This window comes from Thunnus thynnus, chromosome 20 (assembly GCF_963924715.1).
Source record: "Thunnus thynnus chromosome 20, fThuThy2.1, whole genome shotgun sequence".
Classification (NCBI taxonomy): Eukaryota; Metazoa; Chordata; class Actinopteri; order Scombriformes; family Scombridae; genus Thunnus; species Thunnus thynnus.
The window spans coordinates 19,635,609-19,647,804 of record NC_089536.1 but is presented as its reverse complement, the minus strand read 5'-3'; the positions used below and the strand labels follow the sequence as shown (position 1 = coordinate 19,647,804).

Sequence of the window (12,196 nt, the reverse complement as noted above, 5' to 3'; positions counted from 1 at the left end):
GGCCAACAATGGAGTCTCATTCTGACTTCCTCACACCAAACGGGAACTCAGAATTTTCTCTGTCAGACTCAGTGTGGAATGTCACTGGCATTTTTTTTTCTTTTTCTCAGATTCTTGCACAACTTGTCGGTGCCGTCAAGGCAGGAGGTAATTTTGAGCTGCCACTTGGTAACTACCTGGTGCTTCACACCTTTGGAACAAGGAGCACAACTCCCTGAAGATCATACCTTGTTGCTTTGTCTTGTTTGGCGTCATTTTGCATCCCCAATGAAATCAGGCCAAATGCTTGAAGACAGAATGCAGAGACACAGTTAAAGGTAGAATTTTTCTGTTGCCATTTTAACTCAAGAATTGATTCTTTTTAACTCAATTTGGTGTTTATCTATTTTGAATCCGAACAGCAGGAATATCTAGTATCAGGCAGGATAGCATTTTGATGCAAAATGATATATAAGTACAATTATGATGAATAATGAGCTGATGCATTTTAATGTCAACACTTCCATTTTACTTCTAATATGAATCAAAAATAATATTTTAACCTTTCCATTTTGAAGGGTCATTTCACCCAAACAGCAAAACAAAACAAGACAAAACCTTTCACAGTCTTCCCTAGTGGCTTCCATCCATGCAGATACTTGAGATTTTATTTGTCAAAGCATTGAGACTTCTGCCCCACCCAGATATTGGCTCTGGTAATCCCTGCCCCTGTATTTATCATTCAATAGAATTGAATACTACACAATGGCGTATGTGCACCTGTTCTAGGTTATTATATGTGTTTGCCTTATGTCTCTGTCGTCCTTTGACTCCAATCAAGACACAGTAGTGTAGAGTCATTGGTCTATTTGCACTATTAAAGACTGCAAATCAATCAGTGTGCTCCGGTCTTTTCTCATCTGCCTTCTGGCCCTAACCTCAGTAAAATGGGAAAAATCACATGAGGTGCTCAAAGCTTTGAAAAATGAAAAACTCAGTGTCACTGTCAGGATAATTTACAGACCTTACTGTCAACAGTTTTTTTTTAAACTGTTTTCTAACAACAGACATCAATATCTATTTTGGATATTCCCTTGGATATTGGATATTCATTTCATAATCTTGTTCGACATGCCATCGGGGACACTTTGGCTGTCTGCAAGTAAAGAGAAGAAGGTTTGACTCATTCAAAATTTTTCAGGTGTCTTTCAGTTTTATCGCTACCGTTTATCATTTTCCCCTAATATAACCCTGAGTACATGCAGTGTGTAGCTGTTTGGTGCTTTGTGTATTTAATCTCCAATGGCTTGCTTTCTTGACAAACAAACAAGCATGCTTTGTGGACACTAGTTGTGAACACCAGGGTATTCAAGGTGAACCCTTTTACAGGCCGAGAATACTGGCAGAGATTAATTTACAGTATAGTAGAGAGATAAAAGGCATTATCAGAGTCTCACATAAAAACACTATCTGTCATATTGAGAAATAATACAGAGAAACTTGCATTGTGTCCGGTTACATGTTCTCAGTGCTTTTGTGCAATTGAAGCTGTTTCTGATTGATGAGGCCACATCTAAAACATTAATCTCTGATGGGCTGATCCTTTTTGGTGAATAATGTTGAACCTGAAGAGGAAAAATGAGAAATAGTTTAAAAGCTAAGAAAGACTAAGAAGACTTCAGACACACACACACACACAAACACAAACACACACACACCCTAAAACTTTATCTTGTTTATACAATTCTCTCCTGGAGCTGAATGTGCCTAAATGTGCCTGTTTTCATGAGTTAAAATATGCAGGTGGGGAAATAGAAACCACCTATACTACTATACCTACATAATTGCTGCTCCTGGCGTGCATTTATTAATTACTTGCTGAATGAAAAATCTGCATGTTTTCATGAGCCCTCTGTAAATCCCTTTTCTCTTTACATTTATATACATATCTGTAGTGTGTGTATATGCTTGTTTATGTATGTGTTGTGATTTGATTTGATGCGTGTGTGTGTGTGTGTGTGTTAAGAGCCACTTTCAACTTTTGGTCCCTATAGCAAGGTTGTTTTGGCAAAAGAAAGCTTATTTTGGTAAAATGAGGAGAAAGCCTTACAATAATGGCAAACTTGCACGTGTCTGTGTGATGCTGATACTGCAGATATGGAGAGAGAGAGAGAGAGAGAATGTCAAATAGAGCAGTACATATGAGAAGGAACAGGAAGAAGCTGATAGGATTGGGTATTAGCTGAGGGTTAATACAGACTATTCTCTGTGTAACAGCCAGGATCGGGCCACAGCAATATTGATTTGAAACAGTGATCATTCTTTGTAGTTGAGCCCGAACAGACAGCAGGAGAGACTCCACTGAGCTAATAGCCTTCACTCAGAAGCCTCCCTGCAAGCAAAAAAACATGCAATGAGAATACGGACGTGAAGTGTGTGTCAGTGACTGACGAAGTGAGAGTGTGAGGTTTTTGTATGTAACGGAGAGAAAAGTGTGTATGTGAGAGAGGTGTCTCTGTGGGAGTTTGCATGTGTATATTTGCCATACAGTATGCATGATTGCACATGTGCAAATTCCTGTATTTGTGTGTGTTTGCATGCGAGGAGTTTAAGCAGTGTGATACCTCCCGGCGCCCCTCGTTCACCTATCCCCTAATCTCTGCCGACTCCCGAGTGAGATAACGGAGCTTACTGACATTTGAATATTCTGACTCCTCGGCTGGAATATCAATTAAGACTGAGGCAGTGCTGGCAGCTTTCTCTTTCCTCTGCTTTCCCGCTGTGCTCGTTTCTCCCGTCACTCCAGTGGCCTAATTGTGTCGAGAGAAAGAAACACTTCAGAAAACACTTCATGTGGACAAGGTGATGGGAGACTTTGACCAAATTTGCGCCACAGTGGGGGGTTACACAAAGTTGGTGCCATGGGTGTTGCCTGGTCTGGCCGTTCTGGGTTGTAGCCCTGAAGATTTTTTCTTTAGCCCCGAATAATTCTCCACTTTGAGCAGTTTGTCACTAAAAAAGACAGCAGTGTTGTAATTTTGTATCTTCAGTGAACGGAACAGAGGCAAGACCGATCAGTGTTAACAGGAAAATACGTGGAAATGCTCATGTCTTATTGTCTGACAAGTCTCTGTCAGTTCTTCAATTGATGGGGTAACTATGCTAAACGTTAGCTCGCACAATCAGTCAGTGTGAGGACAAAATGTATATACGAAGATTTTCTACCTGTAAAGGGGTTGAAGCTGAAGCAGTAGCACAAACATCCTCTCATGCTGAGGCAGGAAAACAAGGTGTGTAAATGTCTGAATGAGTTCCAAGTTACGCGAACATGATATAAGCAGAGCATAAGTTATATACAGCTAACGTGCTTTGTATTGCACTGTAGCCAGCTAAACCGTTAGCAATGATAGCTTAGTTGTGCCTCCCCTTGGCTAGCGACACCAAACTAGCTTAGCCTCGTGCTAGATAGCCAAAAAGTTTAAGATTTTATCAGTCTAGTAATCCTACAAACAGTGATAACACCCGAGGCAAGTTGTATGACCAATAAAGTGTTTTTTTCTGATCCATGTTGTACACTGACAGCTAAGTTACCACAGCTTCCATTAAACAAAACTTAAGGCTACTATCGTTAGCTGAGCTGATTACGTTAGTCAGTTTAAAAAGTTGGCTCACTCACAAGAGATGTCAGATTAAACTACCAAATAAACACTGAATCTAAATGACTTAGACGCGTCATACACACATCACTGTAAGTCAGTGTCAGGTGCAATATACAGTATATTGTGTAATCATATATTGTGGTTTATATCAAGTAGGTCCATCAGCAATGATTTTGTAACCAAATTATGAAAGTTTACTTAGTAGTAGTTAGCTATTTTCAACTGTCATTGGTGAAATTGCCATTGTATTATGAGTTTGAGGATTTCCATCATGTAAGCCTGGGAATAATGGTAGTAGGTATCTGATGTGATGCTCATTTTAGTTTGAGACATTCGAGTGGCAACAAACCCTTCCTTCCTTCCATTTTCACATTTTTAGAGGTATGTTTTTCAAAGTTTTTTGATGGAGAAGAATCTGGGCTCAGCCCCTCATGGTTAACTATCAAGCCAACGCCCCTGGTTTGTGCTGAGCTAAAGTGCTCTGTTCTCTCTCACCAAGTGGCTGATTGTCTCCAGGCAATCGGGAGAGATGAGATGCAATGCTGGCGTTAGATAACAGATACCTTTTCCTTTTGGATCTGTACTCTTTCCACCGAGCTCCGTGCAATTTCGGGGGATTTGATTTGATTCAATTTCTCTCTAATCTCGCTGGCTCATGCACATTAGAATGTGAGGAGCTGTGTGTGAAGTGTAGAATTGGGGGGGCTGATGAGAAATTTCCAGTTGCTTTGAGTAACGAGCAGCCTGAAAAGGGAGGGTTGCATAAATCTGCATACATAACCCAAATGTAACCAAGAGCATACTGAAATAAAGTCATTCATCCTCTCTCTGTCAAGTCCCTCTGTCAACTTACAGTTCTCTGGCCTCGCAAGAAAGTAAAATTATTACATTATTCATTATATTTATTATAGTGTAGATAGAGCTGCGATGAAGCCACTTAGAAGAGTGTTTTTCGTCTCACACACATTCACACGCTCTTTCACATATGCTAAATCCAGAAATGCTGAGAAGAAACACTTCTACAGTGTTATTCTTCACTGCTAGATTTATGCAATCAATTCAAACACAGTGGGAATTAGTGAAGCCCTGCAGCAAAGCAGTTCAAAAGTTATCAAAATGACTCCAATAAACGTTTTTGAAGTCACAATTCAAAACTCTAAGAAATGTTGGACTCTGCTCTTGGCCCCGGAGGAAATATAAAAAAGACACAGACAAAGGGGGAGAGGGAGAAACTAGACGACGGAGAGAAGGGAAGAGAGGAAGAATATAGAGGAAAGGTAGAGGGTGAAATAGTGAGAGAAAGCAGCAGATATAGAAAAGACAGAATGGGATTGCTGTAGCAGAGTTTACTACACTACCCAGCCTGGAGACAAACAGTCATTTAAGAACCATTGACTTATTGTGTCCCGTTTGAGCTGCCTTCTCAAAGAAGCGCTGCTGTATCTGACTCAAAAGAATCTGCTGAGTAACTTTGTTTGGGATGAGGTTACAGCAAACTGTAAATTCTCCCACGCAGTCGAGAATCATCCAGCGTAAACAAGGCAGAGATGGAGGGAATAATAAAGCCTGGGCTCATATCTCTGCGCCTCAAACAACAACTTATCATCCCCTTTCCTTTCTCTCACCCCATTTTGTTATTTTTACCCTTCCTCTTCTGCCCAGTCTCTCCCCGTCTGTCTGTCTTTTTCTTCCCTTCGCCAACTCTCCCTTCCCTCCATCCATCCGTCCATCCCTCCCTCCCCACCTATCCACAGTTGTTGCCTTGGTAACAATACAAAGAGATTTTCTTTGCAGCTCTGTCACCGTGGCAACGCTTGGCTTTCCTCCAGGCCGTTGTTGAAAGCGCACCGCCCTCCGGTCCGCTCTAGTCGGTTTGTACTGACCACTGTCAGATCGAGGCCATCCATCGGCTGGAAATCATTCAAGTGCTGATGCCTCTATCAGTGAGCTCCGGAGGGGATGCAGATACTCCAAGATGGAGGGTCTGTTGCTGTGAAACTGCTTGCAATTCAGTGTTTGTTTGAAGCAGTGTTTGTTTGTTTGTTTGTTTGTTTGAAGCAGTGGCGGTCTGGGCTGTAGTGGTCATGACTGTCTGGACTAGAATGGCTTTTGTCTTATTTTATTTTTCAGAATTATTTTCTGATTTTGTTGTCTTTGTCTCTCTGGTTTTGGTTTCAAAGGCAAATAAATAAACCTTTTCACCTGACTGATGCAAATTGCGTCAAAAATCGCACTCCTGCTTCTCAGAGTCATCACACAGTCAACAGATAATCGTCCATAAATGCACTTAGAAATCATGAATGAAGGTGTTCCTTCTTATTTCATACCTTGCCTCATAATCATCATGTTTGGAAGTTGTCTTTTGTTTTAAAAGTATCCCAGTCATTGTTTCCTGTAACATACAGTGCAAACAGGAACCTCTAATAGCTAATTCAACATGACTTTTCAATCAGACAAAATTTAAATGAATATTGGGTGAAAAAAAATTAAAATCAGGTTTAAATTGTAGCCTACAGATAATTAAGACTCCATGGCAAAGTATTATCCTCCGAAAGCATTATCGCAACTGTAATTCCCAAATGTAAAATATTATCCCCCAGATAGAAGTAAGAAAAACAACAGAGCTTGGGGAGTACTACTGCATATGTGAAAAAAAGTTTTTTGTGGCTCAGAAGGGAGCTGCGTGAAGTGTGAAGTTAGGAAGAAGTGAGGTGTCCAAACCTCTGTAGTCCTCTCCTCAGCTCTGCTTGAGGCTAGCAGCTCCAGGCTACATTAGCTGCTTTGTAGGTAATGTAGGCATCCCATTTTGACAAGGAAAACTGTATGGATTAAAAAAGATGATATATACAGATGTTTCCCTATGTTGAAAAATTGTTGTTGAAATAAATAGCATGAAACATTTTTTTCTGGAGATAACAATATATATCATGTCTGGTTAAGACATGTAGTGACTCTACTAAAATCCTGTAAATAAAGGGAGTAAAACCAAGCAAATGGTTCAAGGGTTAATCTTTTATGTTATTTGATACAAACTTAAGTGTTTTCCTGTGAAGACTGAAACAAAATGACACTTTCTTGACAGATTTTGTGGATCTCCAGTTGGGACAGCAATAAGCACTAATAGTTTGGTCAAAACCATGAAGTTGATAACTGCTTAGTAAAAGAACTTGTGTTTGAATTGATAAGAAATTGATGATGGTGTTGTGGAGAAAAAAGTGAAAAAAGTGGCTCCGAGTCACCTTTCCCAAATTGTTTCCTACATTCCTGCCGGCGAAACACAGATATTGCTGCAAACGCTAATGCTGCACAGCTGGTGCTGAAACAGTGCGCCACTCGCAAGGCGCGGCAGCCAGTTGGCAACTGAGAAGGCCTATTACAACAGCAACAGGAGACCTGGCATTTTGGATGTATTGTGCCAATGAGTAAAATGGACTTTAGAGATGTCACACTAATGGGATTGTGTTTTGGCAGGCTGGCACTGGCAGGGGTTTGGAATTTATACGTTTACCAGGCCAAAACCTGGCATCAACACTGCAGCAACTGATTACATTGTGTGAGAGTGTCAGTGTTAAAGTTGTTTTGGTGTCAATGAGATTTTTTTTTTTTCCCAAATAGCATGATTTTGTTTCTGCTTCACATCAAGACTCAGTAAAAAGATTTCTCAGGGTATCGTCTCAACAGATTGGTCTTCTTGTTGTCACTAGTAGTACTTCTAGACCCCTGAAAACAGTTGTATAATGTCTTCTGTGGTTGTTTGAAAGAAGTGACCATTTACAGTAGGAAGCGGGGAGGGACTAGTGAAAGACACTACTGAGTTGCAGGATACAGCATTTTTGAGAGCAAAAATCAGGATATCTTGTCCTTTTCTGCATTGTTTTTTCTTGTTAAATCTGTCGCTTCTGAGTTACCCTTTATGGAAGTACCCTCATAACTATCATTGCCGATTTTTGTGATTCCATGGACTGTAAATAAAGATGGATGTAGTGGTGTGTGATGTCACTCATTGGTTTGCATTGGAGCTGGTTTAAAGCCCAGACTTACTGCTTATGATCGGCTCCATCTTTTCGTTTGGATCCAGGACCTTCCGAATAAGGAATGCGGGGTGCTCCCTTTCACGCTCTGGAAACATGCCTCTGTCTTGTGTTTATGTTGACAGGATGTCCCACTGATGGTTTCATGCTATTCCACTACTTGAAATCGTGATTAGTAGTTGGTGGTGATAATGTGCCAAGAAATGTAGCAATGTGTCAACAAAAGCAAGGAGGAAAGATTCTTCCAAATCTTGGCTTCACAAATGTTTTATGAAGGAAATGCATTAAACATATTTACTAAAACTCAAAGATACTAATGATGCATTGTGATTAGACACATAATTTTATTTTAAACACAGTGCATCTCAGGATGCATGGGAGGAACACTGACAGCAAGAAAAAGTAAAACCAAAACTTACTGCTTACATAACTAACCAGAAATAATTTTCCAACCATTTGCATTCCCACTTTAGGAGAGTTGTGTCAGAAATTTTTAGATTCATATAACGTAATTGCGTCACCATGCAATCCCGACTGTAAGTTAAAAATTGTTCCTGTCACAGTTCAAGGACTGCTTGGCAACAGTGGAAACACTCAGCTGGAAGCTGCAGAGTCTGAGGCTCCAACCTCAAAGATAAATTGAATTTGTTTATGAATGCTGATTTGGTTATAAGTCGCTCTGTTTAAAGCAGAGACAAGAAAAGTCATCACTCTAACTGCTGAACCAAGGATATCAATTGTTTGCTGTTTCTATTCTGTTTTCTACAGTTTTCCTCTGTTCTTTGTTAGGTCAATTAGATACAAGATCTCATTAAAATACTAAACTAAAGAAAACAAAATCAATGTTTTTATGTTTCCTGTTTTGTACTGTTTAGTTGTATTGAAAAAGCTTGATGTTATTATAGCTTCTTGAACTCTTCTCTTCTCTTGCAGTTAATCTAAACTTGAAATTTACTATATAGCACAGTGAAGTCCTCCTCCTATCTGTGTCCCTTGGCTCTCTACTTTCCAGCAAACATTTGATGTTAAATAGATATTGATAAAACAGCTTGCACTAATTTTGGAAACACATATATATATAGCAGCAAAGTAAAAGTTAAGGAAACATTTACACATCAGCTGCTTTGTTTTATGAGATTGAGACTTAAATGTGTCATAGATGTCAATTCAAAACAAATTCCAAAAGCTGCGGCATCTGTCCATAAAATGTTAGCAACTCTTCCTCTGTTTTCTTCACTGTGGACGTTTGACACAATGTGCACAAGGTGACCCACAGGAGCACAAAATCATTTCATAATATAATACAACACACTGTAAAAACTAATATTGAAACTGCTTTGGAAACTTTAGAACGTATATCACAAAAAATAACTGTATGTCCAAATGTCCAAGACAATGTAAGTGCAGATGTTGCCTCAACTTTTTTTGTGCATCTTTTTTTTTGACTGCTTTTCTACTTTTCTAGCAGGTGCTATGAACATCACAGATGGCATTTTCAGATTATTTTTGCTTCAGTAACTTTGGAAATAAAAGGCCCCCTGGGAAGGTAGAGTTTACCTCAGCCTACGAAGTCACCAGAACATCAAAATTAACCTCTATTCTCCTCCTCTCCTTTCCTCTCCTCTCCTCTCCTCTCTCCTCCTCTCCCTCTCCCTCTCCCTCTCCATCAGCTGACCTTTCCGCTGTGATTAGTCCTTTTGCTCAGCAGCAGGTAGCTGACTGTCTTATTATAGAGATGATGGAAATGAATAGTGGAACAGACACTGTGTCCAAACAGGTGACCGGTGAGATAGGTTACATTTACATTTATGTCTGTCAAATGAATGAATGTAAATGCAGATGGGTTAGTGACGCCTGAGGATGCTGTTTTGACATGCTGGGTTTGTGTGCTTGTTTGTGTGTGTGTGAGAGAGAGAAAGAGAGCTAGAGTGACACAATGCTAAAAGTGAGGACAAATGTTTAAGTGTGTGTATGTATACTTGAGTGTGTGTCTGAGTAAGATGTAAACTGAAAAAGTGTTCAGAAAAAGTATATTTTGGTATTCGGGTATGTTTATTTCTGCATTTGTGTGTGTCTGAAAAGTAATATTTAAAAAGAAAAATAAACCATATCTAGTGAGTGCGTCTGTGTGTGTGTGAACAGTGCCTCAGGTGCATCTTTATGTATACACCAACTTACAGTGTGTGTGTGTATGTGTGTAAACGGTGCTGTCAGAGTTTGTGTGCATGGAGGCCAGGCAGGGCACACTGGGACAGTCGGAAATAAAGAGCCATCTGACAGCTCCATGCTGAAATGCACTCTGGGAAAAGGAGAGAGGAAAGCAAGAGAGTGGCCTATTTGACAGCTGGTGCACTGCCTGTGTATGTGTGTGTGTTTGTATATCCAGGTGCGTACAGCAAACATACATGTATACTTGCTCCGTGTGTGTGTGTGTGTGCGCACAAGTGTGTACAGACATGTGCATGGGTTTATCTGTGTCTTTGTACTGTGTGTGTGTGTGTGTGTGTGTGTGGTCCTGTAGTAATTAGGTAACAGTCTGGCCCTCAGCGATCCATTTCCTGTCAGTGACGACAAAGAGAGACCTGCTGATGAACCATCTGGTGACCAGGTGCATCACGCACTATCACTCTCTCTTTCTTCTCTCTCTCTCTCTCGTATTGGCAGGACGTCCGTCTGTCTCGCTCACTCTTACCCACGGGAAGCTGCTTGACCCCCGGCGGCAGCTCGCTCTTGTCTCCTCCGGAAAATCAATGTGTACAGTAGGAATGATTAAAGTGCCGTTGTTATTACCGTCCATTTTGTTGTACAGAGCATTCTGTACCCACAGATACAGTACTTCAGCTACTGGAAATATGCAGAATATGCTAGCTCGAAGGCTAATTTGTTAACAGAGGCGGTAGATGTCTGATATCGGTGTTGTAGGTGATGCATTTTGATGAAGCAAATGTTGACACTAAGGCTGAGGAAAACAGCAATATCATGACAAGAACATCTATTGCATGTGGTCACCTGTGGATCTAAATGCTACATCAAAGTATAATGTGGTTGCACTTTGTGTGCGGTGTAGGTAGTCTGGGTGATGCTGTGCTCAGCAGCAACATTTCCTCTGAAAATCAATTCTGCATGGTTAGTCCATGGTATGTGGCATGGACTGTTTCACCTTGTGTCTTTAAAAACATGTATTTCATGGTCAAATAACCTGCTGTAGTTTTGGGTGCTATTAATCCTATTCATACGTCGGTTCCGCTGGCATTTTACTACAGTAATGGGTGCAACCTGCAGTAATTCACAGAAATTACTCAAACCTGCATTGATTGACATTTTTGTCATGTAAAGGTGAAAGTGGCTCTAAACACAGCATATTATCACCTTATTAAGCTGATATGGCAAATATGAAACAGCTGCCCTTTCACACATCCAGCAAACACAAAACAACATCAGCGTTCATTTGGATTCATTTCTTGCCACCTGGTGAATGTAAGTCCACTCTTCACTCTCCCTTCAGCTCTTTTTTGGTTTCCACAAATTCCAAAGAAAATATCTTATATATCTTATGATATATTCTATATGCTCCACTATGTTCTCACCAGTGAGAGGCTACATTTGTCTGTCTGGTGCTGAACAGCTAGTGTACAGTGGGTTTAAGAAAATGTCTTTTGTCATTTGTCTTTGTTTCATGTTGTTTTTTTTTTTTTTTTTTTTTGCAGAATACAGGTACTTGCTGCTGCTGGAAAGGCTCCATGAAGTTGGGGGAGCTGGTTTGTGGAGTCGGGTGATAACTATGTGTGGGTTTGTCACTGCAAGTAAACCTTCTCACATTACACTTTCTTTTAAATAAGTGATATAAAAATATTGATTATTGCAGCTTTAACTAGAGTGTTCACCTTATGTTTATTCACACTATTGTCTTCTGTTATCCCAAAATGAAACTAACAGTACCCCTAAGCCTCATTAATCTTTTATTGATTTCTAATTAGGCATTAGCCTTGTGGTTAAAATTAAATTAGGACTATGATTAAAATACTGCTAAATAACAGCAGCTGTGTGTTATGAACTAGACCTGTAAGCAGGTATGCTGGGGTCCAAGCATCCAACGCAACACGGAGCCAACAGCAACTTAACTGCAAACAGGAGTATGAGGCCATCTCTGAATGGGCATTAAAACTACTTGAAGACGTGAACATGGACTGTAGTTACTTATTTACCCTCAAAGCACATGACACATACATATATGACACCACAATTATCCAAATTCCCTGTGCATCTTTTTGTAAACATACTTATATATGTCTTATCTTAACGTATACTGGCTTAATGTCATGCAGCGGTTCTGTTGTGTTGTTTGTTGTTCTGGTCTTTCTATTGTTGCATGTCTTACCTGTCATACATGTCACTTTATGAGAGGAAAGTGACAATGAACAAAATGTCCTCACTCCAAGGACTTAACATCCACACTGGCTCTCATAAGGATAGAGACGTACTCCACAAGAAAAACACTCACACATACGATACGCACCCTTGTCCAAT

At 40.1% G+C, this 12,196-nt stretch overlaps 1 long non-coding RNA gene across 2 annotated transcripts; it reads right to left on the bottom strand.

Annotated features, from left to right (window-relative positions):
* Positions 1-368: 368 nt before the first annotated feature.
* Positions 369-4,415, bottom strand: LOC137172437 (uncharacterized). Of its 2 annotated transcripts, none has more exons than XR_010924978.1 (4): positions 3,205-4,415; positions 2,240-2,991; positions 2,090-2,128; positions 369-1,604 (listed from the first exon to the last, which is right to left on the bottom strand). It is a non-coding gene; the product is annotated as an uncharacterized lncRNA (long non-coding RNA). The 2 variants fall into 2 exon arrangements; XR_010924979.1 differs by having other exon boundaries at positions 2,676-2,991.
* Between the last annotated feature and the right edge of the window lie 7,781 nt (positions 4,416-12,196).